The 16,036-nt window shown below is 44.9% G+C and overlaps 1 long non-coding RNA gene across 1 annotated transcript; it reads right to left on the bottom strand.

Moving 5' to 3' along the window:
- Positions 1-13,969: 13,969 nt before the first annotated feature.
- On the bottom strand, positions 13,970-15,570 carry LOC110567808 (uncharacterized). The gene is made up of 2 exons (XR_002478147.2): positions 15,455-15,570; positions 13,970-14,325 (listed from the first exon to the last, which is right to left on the bottom strand). It is a non-coding gene; the product is annotated as an uncharacterized LOC110567808 (long non-coding RNA).
- Positions 15,571-16,036: the final 466 nt, after the last annotated feature.

Below are 16,036 nucleotides of genomic sequence, written 5' to 3'. Positions count from 1 at the left end.
CTAGCCATCCCTTTGACTAGGTTGACTCCAGTAAAGCCTTGGGGTAATTGAGGGACCCCAAGGAAGGGGCCAAGGCAGAGGAGATGGAGACTCTCCTGGGGTCGGCCCTGGGGACTTAATTAACTTTTACTGTTGCCTGAAGCCTTTGTTCTCGTCCTCCCCAGCATATGTTTTCCCGAGCCTGTCTACACAGGTTTGAACTGGCAGAGATCAACAGTGTCTGACCCACCCCAAACACTGGTGTTGAGGACACCAGCCCCAAGCCGGAGAAACCAGGAGCTTGGTCTGAAACAAAAATCATAAGAGTGACTGACAATCTAAGGGCTCTTTGTGGGCCAGGCACCAGGAACATTGTTTCATTTAAACTGCACAAATACAAGAGGGAAATGTTAGAAATTCTATGTTTCAATTGTGGAAATAGACGCCTAGAGAGGTTAAATGATTGCCCAGAGTATATCAACTAGTAAGTGACAGATGGAGATTTGAATCCAGGTCACTTGCTGATGTCAGTCTAAGGGCCACCTCCTCCAGGAAGCCTTCTCTGAACACCAGAAGAGTCCTTTTGTACACTCTGGCATGCTCTATGTGTTACTTGCCTCCCTTTGTAATCAGTCACTCAGCAGTGCAGCTCTGCTCTTCTACTAGACTGTAACTTCCTTAAGAAGGACTGTTTATGCTCACACACCTCCAGCCCAACCATACGTATTTGTTGAAAGAAAGAAAAGGCAAATGGTCGAACTGATTCCAAAGTCAATGCTTCTACCCACGCCACAGTTTCACAGATTTCCCCCAAATTTATATCAACTAGTTAGAAATGGTCTCCAAAATTAGCCTCTTCTAAGAAAGAAAGGTGCCCAGAAGGAGAAAGCCCTGGAGTCCCTGCTACATTAAGGATAGAGAGATGGTGGGTGCGGTGGCTCACGCCTGTAATCCCAGCACTTTGGGAGGCCAAGCGGGGCGGATCACTTGAGGTCAGGAGTTCGAGATCAGCCTGGCCAACATGGTGAAACCCCCTCTCTACAAAATTATACAAAAATTAGCCTGGCTTGGTGGCACACGCCTGTAGTCTCAGCTACTTGGGAGGCTGAGGCAGGAGAATCACTTGAACCGAGAGGTGGAGGTTGCAGTGAGCCGAGACTGTGCTGTTGCACTCCAGCCTGGGCAACAAGAGCAAAACTCTGTCTCAGAAAAAAAAAAAAAAGAGGATAAAGAGACTACCTGAGAATTTTTTTAACTTGGACTCCCAAGAAGGAGTCCATCAAAGTCATACATCCCTCATGGCTCTTTATTGGGCCACTGGAAGCTGAGCAGCCTAAGCTGCACAGAGGGAGAGCTGGCCATTCAACTGGATCATCAAAATTCCCTAAGCATTGGTTATGTGCCAAGGTGTAGCATTTAGCCCATTTACATTTTTACATTACACTTTTGCATTTACACATAGCAAAAGCCCATCCAGTGGATTGACCAAACTGGGGATTATATTTTACATCTAACAACCACCCAGACGAGGGAAGTCCCAGGCTGCTGCAGCTGCTCAGGGAGGTCCTGAGGACTCAGGATCCCTCCAGGCATCCGCCCAGCTATCCCCGGTGTGTCTTGCATCCTCGTGGTCTCAAGATGACAGCTCCACCTGTATGTGTGGAGTCTTAGGTTCTAGGTGGGAAGACGTGATGAAGGTGGTTGAAAATGAGGGCCAAAGGTAAAGAGCCCCCTGGGACTGACCTTTCATCAGGAAAACAACAGCTTTACTAGAAGCTCACCCTGTAGAGTTCAACTTGCATCTTATTGGCCCAAACTGGGTCGTATGGCATCTGAGCTTCAAGGGAGTCTGGGACGAGAACATCTTTAATTAATTAAGCATGTTGCCCCACTGGGATTCTATTAGAAAGTAAGATGGGAAGGATGGATATTGGGTAGGTCACTGGCAATACGTGTCATCTAGGCTCTGTGCTAGGTGAGCAGAACACACAGATGACTAATATGTGCCCCCACTACCACCATGGGGCTTACTGCCTGGTAGAGGAGCCAGTCATGGGAACAACCTTTTACAGTACAATACAGGTAACACTAGAAGAGCGACAGAGCACAGAAAAGTGAGCAGAAGAGATTAAGTAGATTACATGGGGGATCTGGAATACGTATCACACAGAAGATGACATTTGTGATGGATGAAAATGGGTGAGGAATGTCTTTGGAAACACAACGAGGGCTTGGCCTTTCAAAAGCTGGTCCCCAAACACCCTGCTGGCCCCAGCTCCTGGGATTACCCCACTTGGAATGCTTTGCATCCACTTATAACTAGCTCTATCTTTCCTTCTTTGGGATGGACCTTGGAAAATGAGTAGGAGTTCTCCAGACAACACTGAGAACTTTCAAAATCCAGTTACTATGTATCTTTCAGCCTCAGTTTTTGGGATTAAGACATTCTGCATGCTTTAGTGCTCAGACAACTTACTGTTCCCACATATTCCTTACTCTGCTTATCTCTGTGCCCTTCTACAAGATGGTTTTTTCCTGCCTGCAACGTACCCCCCTTTCATTCTCTAGGATATGGCTCTCCTGTGGTGGTGACTCATCCTCGGCCAGCTGTTTAGAGGGCGAGAAAGGACTTCATCTGAGTGAGATGTACGCAGGAAGACGGAGAGCCGTCACGTGGCCCCGCTGCAGAACTTGGCTTTGCTGGTCTTAGAAACAAGGAAGGAGGAGAAACGCCAACCAATCATCTGAGAGAACACTGATGCATCGGCCGATGCCCACAACAACGCTGTGTGGTAGATATTTTTATGTCCTTTTGAGAGCCTGGGAAACCGGAACTCTACGAGGTGAAGCAATTTGCCAACCGCGTCCCTCTCCCCCACACCACTGCAGAGCAATAAGTGATACCTTTAGATTTGAGTCTTGGCCATCCAGTGCTGAAATCGTGGCCCTTCCATCAAACCATGAAATCCCCTTGATGGCTTTCCTGGTCCTGGCTTCTACCTTCTTTCTGGAGGTTGGCCATTCCATCTGGAGGTTTTACTTCCGGCTCTGCAAGATGAAAAGCTTCTACCTTGAGTTCCCTTCTACCCTTCACTCTCGTTGTGAGCTACAGCGAAAGTTCTCAATCAAAAAAGCCTAGAGACATCTTTGATTGTCACAAATGGGCAGGGGAGATGCTCCTGACCTAAGAAAGGAGAGGCCAGGGATGCGCCTCAACACCCTGCAGTGCACAAGACCACCCCCCACACTGCCCAGTAAAAATTATCCTCCCGTAAAAATTATCCAATAAAAACTATGCCCCCAACAATTATTTTATTATCCCCCAAAAAATTAACCTGGCCTGTAATCCCAGTACTTTGGGAGGCCAAAGTGGCTGGATCACTTAAGGTCAGGAGTTCGAGACCATCCTGGCCAATATGGTGAAACCCCATCTTTACCAAAAATACAAAAATTAGCCGGGTGTGGTGGCACCCGCCTATAATCCCAGCTACTCAGGAGGCTGAGGCAGGAGAATCACTTGAACCTGAGAGGCAGAGGTTGCAGTGAGCTGAGATCACACCATTGCACTCCAGCCTGGGTGACAGGGCATGCCTGTAATCCCAACTATTCAGGAGGCTGAGGCAGGAGAATCACTTGAACCTGAGAGGCAGAGGTTGCAGTGAACTGAGATCATGCCATTGCACTGCAGCCTGGGTGACAGGGCAAGACTCTATCTCAAAAAAAAAAAAAAAAAAAAAAAAAAAAAATTAACCCAACATGTCAGTAGTGCTGGGGCTGAGAAACCCACATTAGTCTCCTCTATTCTTTTCAAACACCAAGAGAGCAGGCTCTTTCTGGAAGGTTTCCTGAGCAGTTCTTGCCATATTCTCACCTCCCTTTGCTGACTCAGTGCAAAAACAGCAAGCTTGCCCTTCGCTGGTTGGTTTTCTGCTCACATGGGTTCTCCCGTCTCCACCCATGTCCTATATTCTTGTTGTTCTTAATTCCATTCTTTGTAGTTCCAACTCTTATGAAGAACTTGGGCTCTGAAGCCAGGTTATCTGGGGTTTGAATTGAGAACCTAGGTCTTAACTGGCACAAGTCCCTGAACCCCTCTAAGACTCCAGGTCCTCATCTTAAAAATGGAGATAAAATAGCATAAACCTCTTTAGGGTGGTTTTGAGGCTTTAATGGAATAACTGCGTAAATCAGAGTACCCAGGCAGATGGTAAATATCAATACGTATCTGGCATTATTATTACTCTGAGCTTCTAACCATACTTGTTAGCTCTTTTTTGAGTCATTTCACTTCCTTGAAAGACATCTGGGATGGGGAAGGAGGAAGACACTGGAGTGAGGGGCCGCGGAGCTCCAATCCCAGCTCTGCTAACTTGCTGGCTATGCCTGAGTCCTCATCTGTGAAGCTGGCATAATATCACTTCATAATTCTTTTTTTTCTTTTTTGAGGCAAGGGTCTTGCTATGTTGCCCAGGCTGGTCTCAAACTCCTAGACTCAAGCAATTCTTCCACTTCAGCTTCACAAATAGCTGGGGCTACAGGCCCACACTGCCAAGCCTGGGCTGACTTCATAATTCTTGCAAGGATTAAGCTAGTTAACTGTCTGACACTTAATAGGTGTTCAGCAAACAGCCACCCACTCTTTCTATTTCTGAATCTTCCTAGGTATCGATAAATGAAGCATTTCTGATGCATCTTATTTACATCAAACTTGTAGATTATTCTTGCCTGAGAATAATAAGGGAAGGTGATCTCTCGAGCCAGGGTGAGGCAGGACTGAGATTGTGCTACCTGCTCCAATGTGCTATCAATAAAGCTTTGGTAAAACTCAATAAATAGACTCATTTGGCCATCTGCGGTGGAATTCAATACTGAGAGCATTGTTTAGAAATGGCATTCCTAGCCTGCAGGAGGTAAAGATGAAAGTGCATTTGCTTCATCGCTCTATAGCATTTAGCAAGTGGAAGAGACATGCTTTGACAATAGTTGGGGAAAGAAGGTGTTATGCTGAAACCTTCCACGCAGCCCTCCAGACCCACTCTCTGCCCCTTTTTACCCTGCTCCTGCTGTAGAAGGCTAGACCACGTGGACCACGTCGGTGAGTTCTGCCATTTGGGAGCCTTGCCTGGCGTGGGAAGAGAAGAGAGTCAGGTGTCTGTATTTATTTCCCTGCCCCCTCGCTGCTACCTCATTGCAAGCTGGCTGATCTCCAAAGACCACAGCTTTTATCCAGGCAACTCTCTCCACAAAATGTTCTCTCTCTTTGGCTTCCTGCTATCTGTCCCCTTCCCTCTCCCTGGCAGCACAGGGTGGTACTGGTTCCCCCCTGTGGCTTTCCCCACAGTGGTGTACCCACCCTCCCTATGTTGCCCCATACCCTGCCCACATCTTTCCTGATAGTCCTTTTATTAAGCTCACCTCAAATTATGCAAATTGACAGTGGTGTCTATTTCTTGCTATTGCCTTCATGGATAAAGTAATGGACATTTCATTGAGTATTTCCTTGCAAGTTCCTGGTTCACTTTGTGATGATGTGTATGAGTTTGCTAGAGCTGCTGTAACGAAGTCCCACAGACTGGGTGGCTCAAACCACAGAAATGATTTTCTCACAGTTCTTGGAGGCTAGAAGTCCAAGGTCAAGCTGTTAGCAGAGTAGGTTCCTCCTGAGGACTGCAAGAGGAGGATCTACCTCAAGCCTCTCTCTTGGCTTGTAGATGGCTGTTTCTTTCTGTGTCATCATACGGTCCTCCCTCTGTAATGGCCTATGTCCAAATTTCCTCTTCTTTTAAGGACACTTGTCATATGGGATTAGGGCCCATCCTAATGACCTCATTTTAATTGGATTACCTCTTTAAAGACCTTATCTCCAGATACAGCTATATGATGAGGTACTGGAGGTGAGGACTTCAAGATATAAATTTGGGTTGGGACGAGATGAGTATAATTCAGCCCTTAACATGACAGTTGAGAAATTGGAATGTGATTATTGGGCAGGAACAAAACATGTTGAAGGGCCTGAAGATACAGCAGCATTCAAGGGTGAAGAGGTCCCTGCTTTCAAGGGGCTTACATTCTAGTGGGAACAGGTGAAGCAGGAGCAAGAGCTCCATAAACACATCATATACACTGCAGCATTCCAACAATGACAAGTCCTGGAAAGATAAACCTGGTGTACAAGGGAGGGACTGTACAGAGCTGACTTCAGCTAGAGATCCAGGTGGCCTCTCTAAGGAGATCTGAAAGCTGATACTCAGAGGAGAGACAGGACTCACTATCTGAATACCCCATTTGGGTGGAGCATTCCTGGAGCAGTGCAGGCAAAAATAAGGAATGAGTTTTTAATAATTGCCATTTTGACTGGCATGAGATGGTATCTCATTGTAGTTTTGATTTGCATTTCTCTAGTGATCGGTGATGTTGAGCTTTTTTTCATCTGTTTGTTGGCTGCATGAATGTCTTCTTTTAGAAAGTGTCTGTTCATGTCCTTTGCCCACTTTTTAATGGGGCTGTTTTTTTTCTTGTAAATTTGTTTAAGTTCCTTGTAGATTCTGGATATTAGACCTCTGACAGATAGGAATGCTTTTACACTGTTGATGGGAATGTAAATTAGTTCAACCCTTGTGGAAGACAGTGTGGAAATTCCTCAGAGATCTAGAACCAGAAATACCGTTTGACCCAGCAATCCTATTACTGGCTATATATCCCCCCAAATATAGATCAATCTATTACAAAGAAACATGCACATGTATGTTTATTACAGCATTATTTACAACAGCAAAGACAAGGGGTCAACCCAAATGCCCATCAATGATAGTCTGGATGAAGAAAATACGGTACATATACTCCGTGGAATACTATACAGTCATAGGAAGCAACAACATCATTGCCTTGGCAGGGACATGGATGGAGCTGGAAGCCGTTATCCTCAGCAAACTAATGCAGGAACAGAAAACCTAACACCGAATGTTCTCACTTATGAGAGAGAGAGCTGAACAATGAGAACACGCGGACACAGGGAGGGGAACAATACACACTGGGGCCTCTGAGGGGTGGCATTGGGGGAGGGAGAGCATTAGGAAAAATAGTTAATGCAGGCTTAATACCTAGGTGACAGGTTGATGGGTGCAGCAAACCACCATGGCACACATTTACCTATGTAACAAACCTGCACGTCCTGCACATGTACCCTGGAACTTAAAATAAAAATAAAAATAAAAATAATTTTTTAAAGTAATGAGGCATTTCCATCCAGAGAGCAACTTCTGCTGTTGCAGAAAGAGAGCGAATTCGAAGATCATATTAGTTTTGCTGGAGAGAAACTTTAAAAACCAGATCAAACAAGTCTTGCTAGGGTATATGAACATCCCAGGACATTGTGGCACACAACAACCAGCTGTGAACTTGGACTTTGCCTTTATCCCCCTTCCATGGGCCTGCCCACCAGGGAGGCACCCAGAAGAATCTAGGGCAGAGGCTGAGAAACAAAGTTTGGCTCAGCTCCATCCTGTTTTAACCGTCAGACAGTGCAGGGCGCAGCCATGCAGACTGTGTACAGAGATGACTGGGTGATCCCACCGAACTGATCATAGCTTCCCTTGAGGTCTGCTACATGGCACGATGGATTACTGTGCCGGAGCCAGGCTCATATTAAAGTATATAATCTACATTTAAAATGTTTCTCCTGTGTCCATGGGGATCTCCACTCCATATGTTGGCAAGAGCCCCAGGGCCAGCAGTGTATTTGATTTTGAGTGTTTTAAAATAAAGGTTAAAGGTGGCTCATAATAAAGCAGCGTGAGGAACAGCGCAGAGGCTAAGACTCCCCTTGAGTAAATATTGACTGACACGAGGCTTTCCTTCCTACAAACAGCATCAGAGGCTATTAGCTTGTAGCAGACCTTAGAGACCATCTCCTTTAACTGGTTCAGCCTCCCTAGGGTTAAACTCTTCCCTTCCCTCTTCCCTTCCTCTCTCCCCTCTTCCCTTTCTCCCAAAAATGCATTGAGTTGACCACCTGTGTTAATTTCCTATAATTTCTGCAACAAATAACCTCAAACTCGGTGACTGAAAACAATGCACATTTATTATCTTCTATTTATTACCAGTTCTGGAGCTCAGAAGTGCAAAATGGGTCTCACTAAGGCTACAATCAAGGTGTCCGTCAGCAGAGTAGCACTTTCTCTGCAGGCTCTAGGGAAGAAGCCATCTCTGCCTTTTTCAGCTTCTAGAGGCTGTTGCATTCCTTAGCTCATGGTTCCTTCTTCTGTCTTCAAAGCCACAATGGCCAGTCAAATGTCCCTCATGTCCTCTCACTCTGACATGGATGTTCCCACCTCCCTCTTTCAATGTACAAGGACCCTTGTGGTTACATAAGGACCCACCATGGTAATCCAGAGTAATCTCCGTATCTCAAGATTCTTAACTTAATCACAACTGCAACATCCCTTTTGCCATGTAAGATGATTTATGCACAGGTTCTGGCATTAGTACATGGACATCTTTGGCGGCTGTTATTCTGCCTGCCATACCATCCCTCATGCAGTTTAATTTTCCCAAGCGCCCCCTTTTTTTTTTGACACAGAGTCTCACTCTGTGGCCCAAGTTGGAGTGCAGTGGCATGATCTTGGCTCACTGCAACCTCTGTCTCCCAGGTTCTAGCGATTCTCCTGCCTCAGCCTCCTGAGTAGCTGGGACTACAGGTACATGCCACCACGCCCAGCTAATTTTTGTATTTTTTAGTAGAGGTGGGGTTTCACCATATTGGCCAAGCTGGTCTCGAACTCTTGACCTGTGATCCGCCTGCCTTGGCCTCCCAAAGTGCTGGGATTACAGGCCTGAGCCACCAGGCCCGGCCAGTGACATGTTTTTGCAGCACCTATACTCCTTATTCACAGTGGCGATCAACATTGTAGTTCACTGCTTAGCTGTGAAATTATTGATTTAATGTCTGCCCCCTTTCTGGACAGAAAGCACTTCCTAACCAGGGAGAAGATTATAGATGTGTTGACCATCCCTATTATTTTCTCAGAGGTTCCTAGCAGCCTAAGCAAGAAAGGAAACGTTGACAAGAAAGGAAGAAGAGGAAAGAAAACAACAGCCGACGCTTAATGACCACTCACGCTGTGCCAGCAATGTTCCAAGTGCTTTTAATCTATTTAACCTATATGTTCTGGAGAAAGGGCTGTCATCTAACACAAGCAAGTGGCACAGCCAGCATTCGAAATTCCTCATCTTAACCACTTCATCATAGAAACGAATCCTCTCAAACAGTACTTCATGTGTTATAATAGAAGTCTGAGGGGTGGACATGAAGGAGGGAGAGACCAATGTTCTAGAGATGTCATGCTAGACTTTCCAGAGGATATAATGAATGAATAGGGGCTTAGAAGGCAGTGGTGAGGAGCGGGAGAGTGGAGCAGGGTGTTCTAAGCACGGGAGGCTGTGTGAACAAAGGCCCAGGCAGGAAATGGCTTATGTTTTCTAGAAATTGAAGGCAGTACGGTATTGCTGCCGCTTAGATGGTGAAAGGCAGGGCACAGAAAAGGAGGTGGGGCCTCAGCGGGGTGCAGGTGCTGTGCCTGAGGTTGCTGAGGCAGCTGTCGGCCATGCCTGGGTTACAGGAAAGGGGTCCTGATCCAGACCCCAAGAGAGGGTTCTTGGATCCTGCACAAGAAAGAATTCAGGGCGAGTCCACAGAGCAAAGTGAAAGCAAGTTTATTAGCAAAGTAAAGGAATAAAGGTGGCTGCTCCACAGACAGCAGCACCTAGGGCTGCTGGTTGCCCATTTTTACGGTTATTTCTTGATGATATGCCAAACAAGGTGTGAATTATTCATGCCCCCCTTTTTTATTTTTATTTTTTTCATTTTTTAAAATTATACTTTAAGTTCTGGGATACATGTGTAAAACGTGCAGGCTTGTTACTTAGGTCTACACGTGCCATGGTTGTTTGCTGCACCCATCAACCCGTCGTCTACATTAGATATTTCTTCTAATTCTATCCCTCCCCTATTCCCCCACCCCTCGACAGGCCCTGGTGTGTGATGTTCCTCTCCCTGCCTCCCGTTTTTAGACCATATAGGGTAACTTCCTGATGTTGCCATGGCATTTGTAAACTGCCATAGTGCTGGTGGGAGTGTAGCAGTGAGGACCATCAGAGGTCACTCTAGTGGCCATCTTGGTTTTGGTAGGTTTTGGCCAGCTTCTTTGCTGCAACCTGTTTTATCAGCAAGGTCTTTATGACCTTTATCTTGTGCTGACCTCCTAATTTATCCTGTGACTTAGAATGCCTTAACCATCTGGGAATGCAGTCCAGTAGGTCTTAGCCTCATTTTACCTCGCTCCTATTTAAGATAGAGTTGCTCTGGTTTGAACCCTTCTGACACCTGCCTGGGCTTCAAACATAATCCTAGGGAAAATGGGAAGCCACTTTTGATACCAGGTTTTTCACAAAATCAATTTGCTTGCCACGTGGAGAAAGGATTGCAGGATTGGGATGCTGAAGGTGAAGTGGCCACCAGAGAGGATGTGAATGGAGAATCCAGAGATTTTGTGGCTTCCGTCCAGGGCACTCTCAGCCACTATCTGGACCCTCCCAAAGGCCTCCCCACCACCCACAAAGGGAGGATGGGGAAAGTAGCAAGCCTCCTGCTGTTTGGAATAAGGAGATGTAAACTCCAGTCTCTGCCTCAAAACCAGTCAGAGGGACTAAAGTGAGCCCAACAGAAATACACTTAATCCTTAACTCACAGCCCCTTCCTCCAAGAAGCCTGCCTTGCTCAATTCATGCAGAAATTATTTCTCCTTCCTGTGAATGCCTCCCATTAATTTTCTGCCATTCAATCATTCAATCAATAATATATACTGAGCACCAATTATGTGCCAAGCGCTCTGTTAGATGCCATGTTAGAAATAAACAATCCTAACTTATTCTCTACCCTCATGGAGTTTATTATCTAGTGAGAAAATAAAATCTCAAACAAATAAATTCATATCCTGTAACATGGTTTTAAGTGTGGCAAGGCCCATGAAGAAGTTTGGGGTGCTTGGAGATGGTGGGAAGGGGAATTTGATTATGGTAAAACGCATCCTCTGCTTCTATTCTTTACCTCTCCTTGCATTCTCAAACTTGTCATGTGACTTTGAAGTTTCTTCCATAACAGCAAAGTATATTTCCACAACCCCTAGACTTTGGGCTTGACCATGTTACTGAGTTTGGCCAGTAAGATAAAGTGGAGGTGACGGTGAGCTAATTCTAAGCATGGGCCTTGATAGTCTTAGTGTGTTCCCATTTGGCTTCTTGTTCCTCTGCCATCAGCTTGAAAACATGCCTTGGTTGGCCTGCTAGTCCCATGAGGATGATGAGAGACGTGTGGAGCAGACCCATCCCAGCTGAACTTCCTTAGCTAAGTGGAGGCTAGGGGCCCTGATTGGCTGACCCCTCATCCCTGAAGATGAATGAAAGAGGCCAGCCAAGGTTAGCAGAGCTGCCCAGCCAATCCCAATCCAGGCCAGCTGACCTCTAGCTAACCTGCACCTTTGGGAGTTCATTAATGCTTAAGCTGTCAGTTGCTGAGATTTTTGTGGCTATTTGTTACACAGCATTATTAATCACAGTTAACTGATACACTGACTTAGTCTGAGCAGCCTATGGCAGGATTCCCTAAAGAAATGGCATCTCAGTGAAAACTAAATTAAGTTGGTAAAGGAAGAGATGAAGAGCATTTCTGGCTGAGGGAGCAAAATGAGCAAAGGTCCTGAGACAGGAAAGACATGAACTTTTAAGAGAGAAAGTGAAAAGAATTAGGAGTTCCTAGGGTGGCCATATAGAGAGCAAAGGGTGACCAGGCATGGTGGGAGAACTGGCAAGGGAAGTATACAGGTATCTGCCTCTCACATGGGCCTAAGCAAAATTAACATTCTGTAGCATTGTGCATTTTTTCGATGTTGCCAACTATACAATTATACATCAACTTTGAAGAAAAGTTGATGAGTCTTATCTTGTCTCATTTCACCTTGCCAGAGCAACACCCCACATCACAATAAATGCCCAGTATCTTTGGTGTATGAAAGAGGTGAACTAATGAGAGAGGCGCTGGAATAATAGCATCTTGGCTTTTCCTAAACGTTGAACACTGACTACAATTTTTCTTCCTTGGTAATTACTTCATTCGTGACACCACTGTTTGGAACGAACAACATTTGACCCCATCACTCTCTCACTCTGTTTTCCTGTTGAGCTTTTTGATTCCTCATAGCATTTGCCACTGCCTGACATTACGTTTACAGAATTATCTTTTTTGGTATCTGTCTCTTCCACCAGAGAGTGGGGACTTTGTCTTGTTCATGATCGTATCCTCAGTGTCTAGGACTGTGCCTGACACAGCTGTAGATGTACAAAAAATATTTGTTGAATGAACGCATAATCAGATGAATCAGTTAATGCTAAAGAACTCTTTAAAAAGTGCAACACAGAAGTTAGAGTGTTAATTATCTGTCGGTTCAGTAAGAAAGTAGGGCAAATTTTTTTTATCTGGGATGGGGAGAATCCATGGGCACAGCAAAAAGAATGATGAAATCATCTATGATTATTACTGGGATAGGTGGATCCAAACACAATATGTGACCAAAAACATGGGGTGTGGGCATATCAGCACCTCAATATCAGAGCCCTTATATTTATAGAACGCTTGTCATTTTATAGTGCTCCTTCCCATACTAACTCATTTTGTACTCATCCCACGCCTGAAATATATATGGTATTGTACAAGGATTATTATTTCCTTTTATAGATAAGAAAACCCAGGTTGGCAAGATTTAATTATTTGCTGAATGGATTTAGGCATTTGCTATGGTTTAACTGTTTGTCTTCTCCAAAAACTCATGTTGAAATTTAATTGCCATTTTGAAGGTATTGGGAGGTGGAGTTTCTAAGAGGTGTTTAGGTTATGATGGCTCCACCCTCATGGATGGACTAAGGTTGTTATCATGGGAATGGGTTTGCTATTGAGGGAGTGGGTTTGTCCCCTCTTGCTGTCTCTCACCCTCTCCTTGCTCTTCTACAATGTTACGATGCAGCAAGAAGGCCCTTGCCAGATGCCAGCACTCTAATATTGGACTTCCCAGTCTCCAGAACTGTGAGCCAATACATTTCTGATTATTGTAAGTTCCCCAGTCTGTGGTATTCGGTTAACGGAGGCACAAAACGAAATACAGCATTCTGTCTTGTAGTTTATCAATCTTTCCATATAGCACAGATGCCTCATAAGATGTCTTTAAGATAAAGCAGGTGGAACTAGACATATTTTGAAGAACTGGATGCCAGATAGGTGCATTTTTAACCTCACTGTGCCTACAAGGTTCTGGAGGATTGGGCTTCTGCCTGCATCTCTAGTTTGACTTTCTGTCTCTTTTCCCCTAGCTGCTAAACTCCAGCTACTTTGTCCCTACTCATCAACATCCTTCCTAGCCCACAGCTTTCCCATATGCTGCTCTCTCTTCCTGGAACACACTTCAGCCCAATTTTTACCTGGATAACGCCTACTTCAGAACTGAACTTAAATGCCACTTCTTTTTTTAAAACCTTTGCTTTTCTTTACACTCCTTCACTTCTATTTAGTCCCATTCATTTTCAAAGCACCCCCATAACTTATAATTATTTCATTTTCAAAGCACCCCCATAACTTATAATTATTCATCCCAAACTGGACAAGATTTTTGAGGACAGGGTACTTACCTGTCTTGTTTAGTAGTAGATGTTAAGTCCACGAAACAGTTTCTAGTACACAGTAAGCACTCAATAAATATTCTTTGAGTAGATAAAGAATGAACAAGTGGTGATGAAGGGCTGTGCTTTATTGTCTTAAAATTGGAGTCTATTTCTTAGGTTTTGAGTATAATTCCCTGTAGTTATAGGGTTGCAGTATTGTATCAGTTATCTACTGCTATATAACAACTCCAAACTAGGTGGCTTAGAAAAACCATTTGGTTTTTTCACAGTTATGTAGAACAGCAATTTTTTTTTTATGTACAGAAAAACTGCAACAGAAGAAAGCAACTTGAGTTAAGTTCAGCAGGATGGTTCTGCTGGTCTCACCAGAATTGACTCATGCAATTGCTATTATCTGGTAACTGGATTGGGGCTGGATAAGTCACATGCTGATGGTGCTGGATGTTGACTGGGTCACTGTCTCCTTGGGAACTATCATCCTCAAGGATGGTGACAGTCTCAGGGTAGCAAGTAGGGTGACTGGTCATGCTGCTTTGTCTGGGAGTATCCTGGTTTTAGCAGTAAAAGTCTCATATCCTGGGAAACACCTCAGCCTTGGGCAGATCAGGATGGTTGATAACCCTATCAACAAGAAAGAAAGTGGAAGTTAAAAAGGCTCTGAGGTCTAGGCTCAGAAATTCCACAGTGGGACTTCCATTGCATTCTATTTGTCAAAGTATGTTATGAAGCCAGCCCAGACTCAAGGGGATAGAGAAATAGACTTCATCTCTTGATGAGAAATACAGCAAACACATGTTGCAAAGGGAAATACATACAGGAATAGAAGCTCACAAGCTCACTGTTTCTTTTGTTTTGTTTTTGCAATCTACTATACATTTTATGGAAAGTAAGACCACAGATTCAGAAATGAAAGTAAGGCTTTTTTGTTAATTGAAATATTTGTACTAAGTAGGGAAATATTGAGAGAGCCCCAACTAGTCAAAGGTTGAGTGACAACTACGTCTCAGTTTCTTAACACATCGAAATTATAGGTTTCCTTTTATGTACAAATACAACCTAAGACACACACTCCCTTTGGAAAAATGCCTTGTGGTCAGCAGATTGAGAGGAATGGTAAAATCTCAGATAAAGGAGAGAACACTTCTTGGCAGTTAGGGACAGAGAGGAGGGCAAATCTTGTAATCATATGTTAACAATATCAAAAAGCCTATTTCAAGAGTAGTACTGATAAAATGTTTGCGTAGTAAAATATATGGGATAATACTTTACACCTATATAATGCTTACTGTATGCCAGGCACTGTTCTGGTACTGTTGATTTACAGCTATTTATACATTTAAACCACACATTAATAGATGAGGAAACTATAATAAAGCACAAGATTACCTACGTAGTATGTGGTGGAGTCAGAATTTGAACCCAGGTAGTTTGGCTCAACCTGCCTTTCCAGGTGCTGCCATTTTGCTAAGAGTTTAACTTATGCTTCCTGATTAGCAGTTGGGAATAGCAATCAAAAGTACTGTTTGTTATGGAGCTTGCTCGTCCTCCCGCAGGTTAGAGAGAAAGGCCTGCCCTGGGTAGCCTCAGGACCGAAACCTAGAAACAAATGCGCAGCGCCTCGAAAGGCGGACATAGAGTTTGATTCCGGAACGGAAGTCCAAGGTTTGGGTTCCCACCCGGACAGGAGTGGCGGAGACTCTTGCGCAGGCGCAGTGACCTAGATAGTGCTAGAGCCAGGGTGCGCGCCCACCTAAAGTAATCCGCGAGACCGGCAGTCCAAGCGTCGGGCTGGCCTTTCCCCACCCCCGAACGTGGCCGTCGAGGTGGGCGAGGGCAGGCGGCAGCCGAGAGGGTCCACGGGGCAGGAGGAGGGGGTAGCGAGGAGGGTGGGAGCGGAGGGACCAAGAGCAGCCTGGGAAACGCGAATCCCAAAAGGGCTCGGGTTGCGGGAACGGCTGCCTCTCTGGGGCCCGTGGGTGGCCGTGTAGAGCTTCTCGGACGTCATGGTATGCACCAGACCTCAGAGATAATCATCTCAACCCACGCGCACATTTTACAGATGGGCAAACTGAGCCCTGTCCCCTCTGGGAGCCCTGGAGAGAACTTCGATCGCTTGTTTTTTTTCTGATTCTGTATTTCTCATCTGTGAAATGGGATGACCGGTTCCTGCCCGCCTTTGATGGCACTCTTAACAGGCAGTGTGTTAAGTGTTTCTTATTCACAAGATTATTGTGAAGAAATCAAATGAGATGATGAAAGTGAAAGTCATCGGCACGCTTTTAAGCATGATATAAACGTGACCTCTTGGGAAAGGCTGAGCCTTATATGTAGA

The sequence above is a fragment of the Aotus nancymaae genome, unplaced genomic scaffold (assembly GCF_030222135.1).
Source record: "Aotus nancymaae isolate 86718 unplaced genomic scaffold, 86718_ANA_hifiasm-v0.15.2.pri h1tg000053l, whole genome shotgun sequence".
NCBI classification, from domain to species: domain Eukaryota; kingdom Metazoa; phylum Chordata; class Mammalia; order Primates; family Aotidae; genus Aotus; species Aotus nancymaae.
The sequence above is the reverse complement of the archived record's forward strand: the minus strand, read 5'-3'. Positions and strand labels throughout refer to the sequence as shown.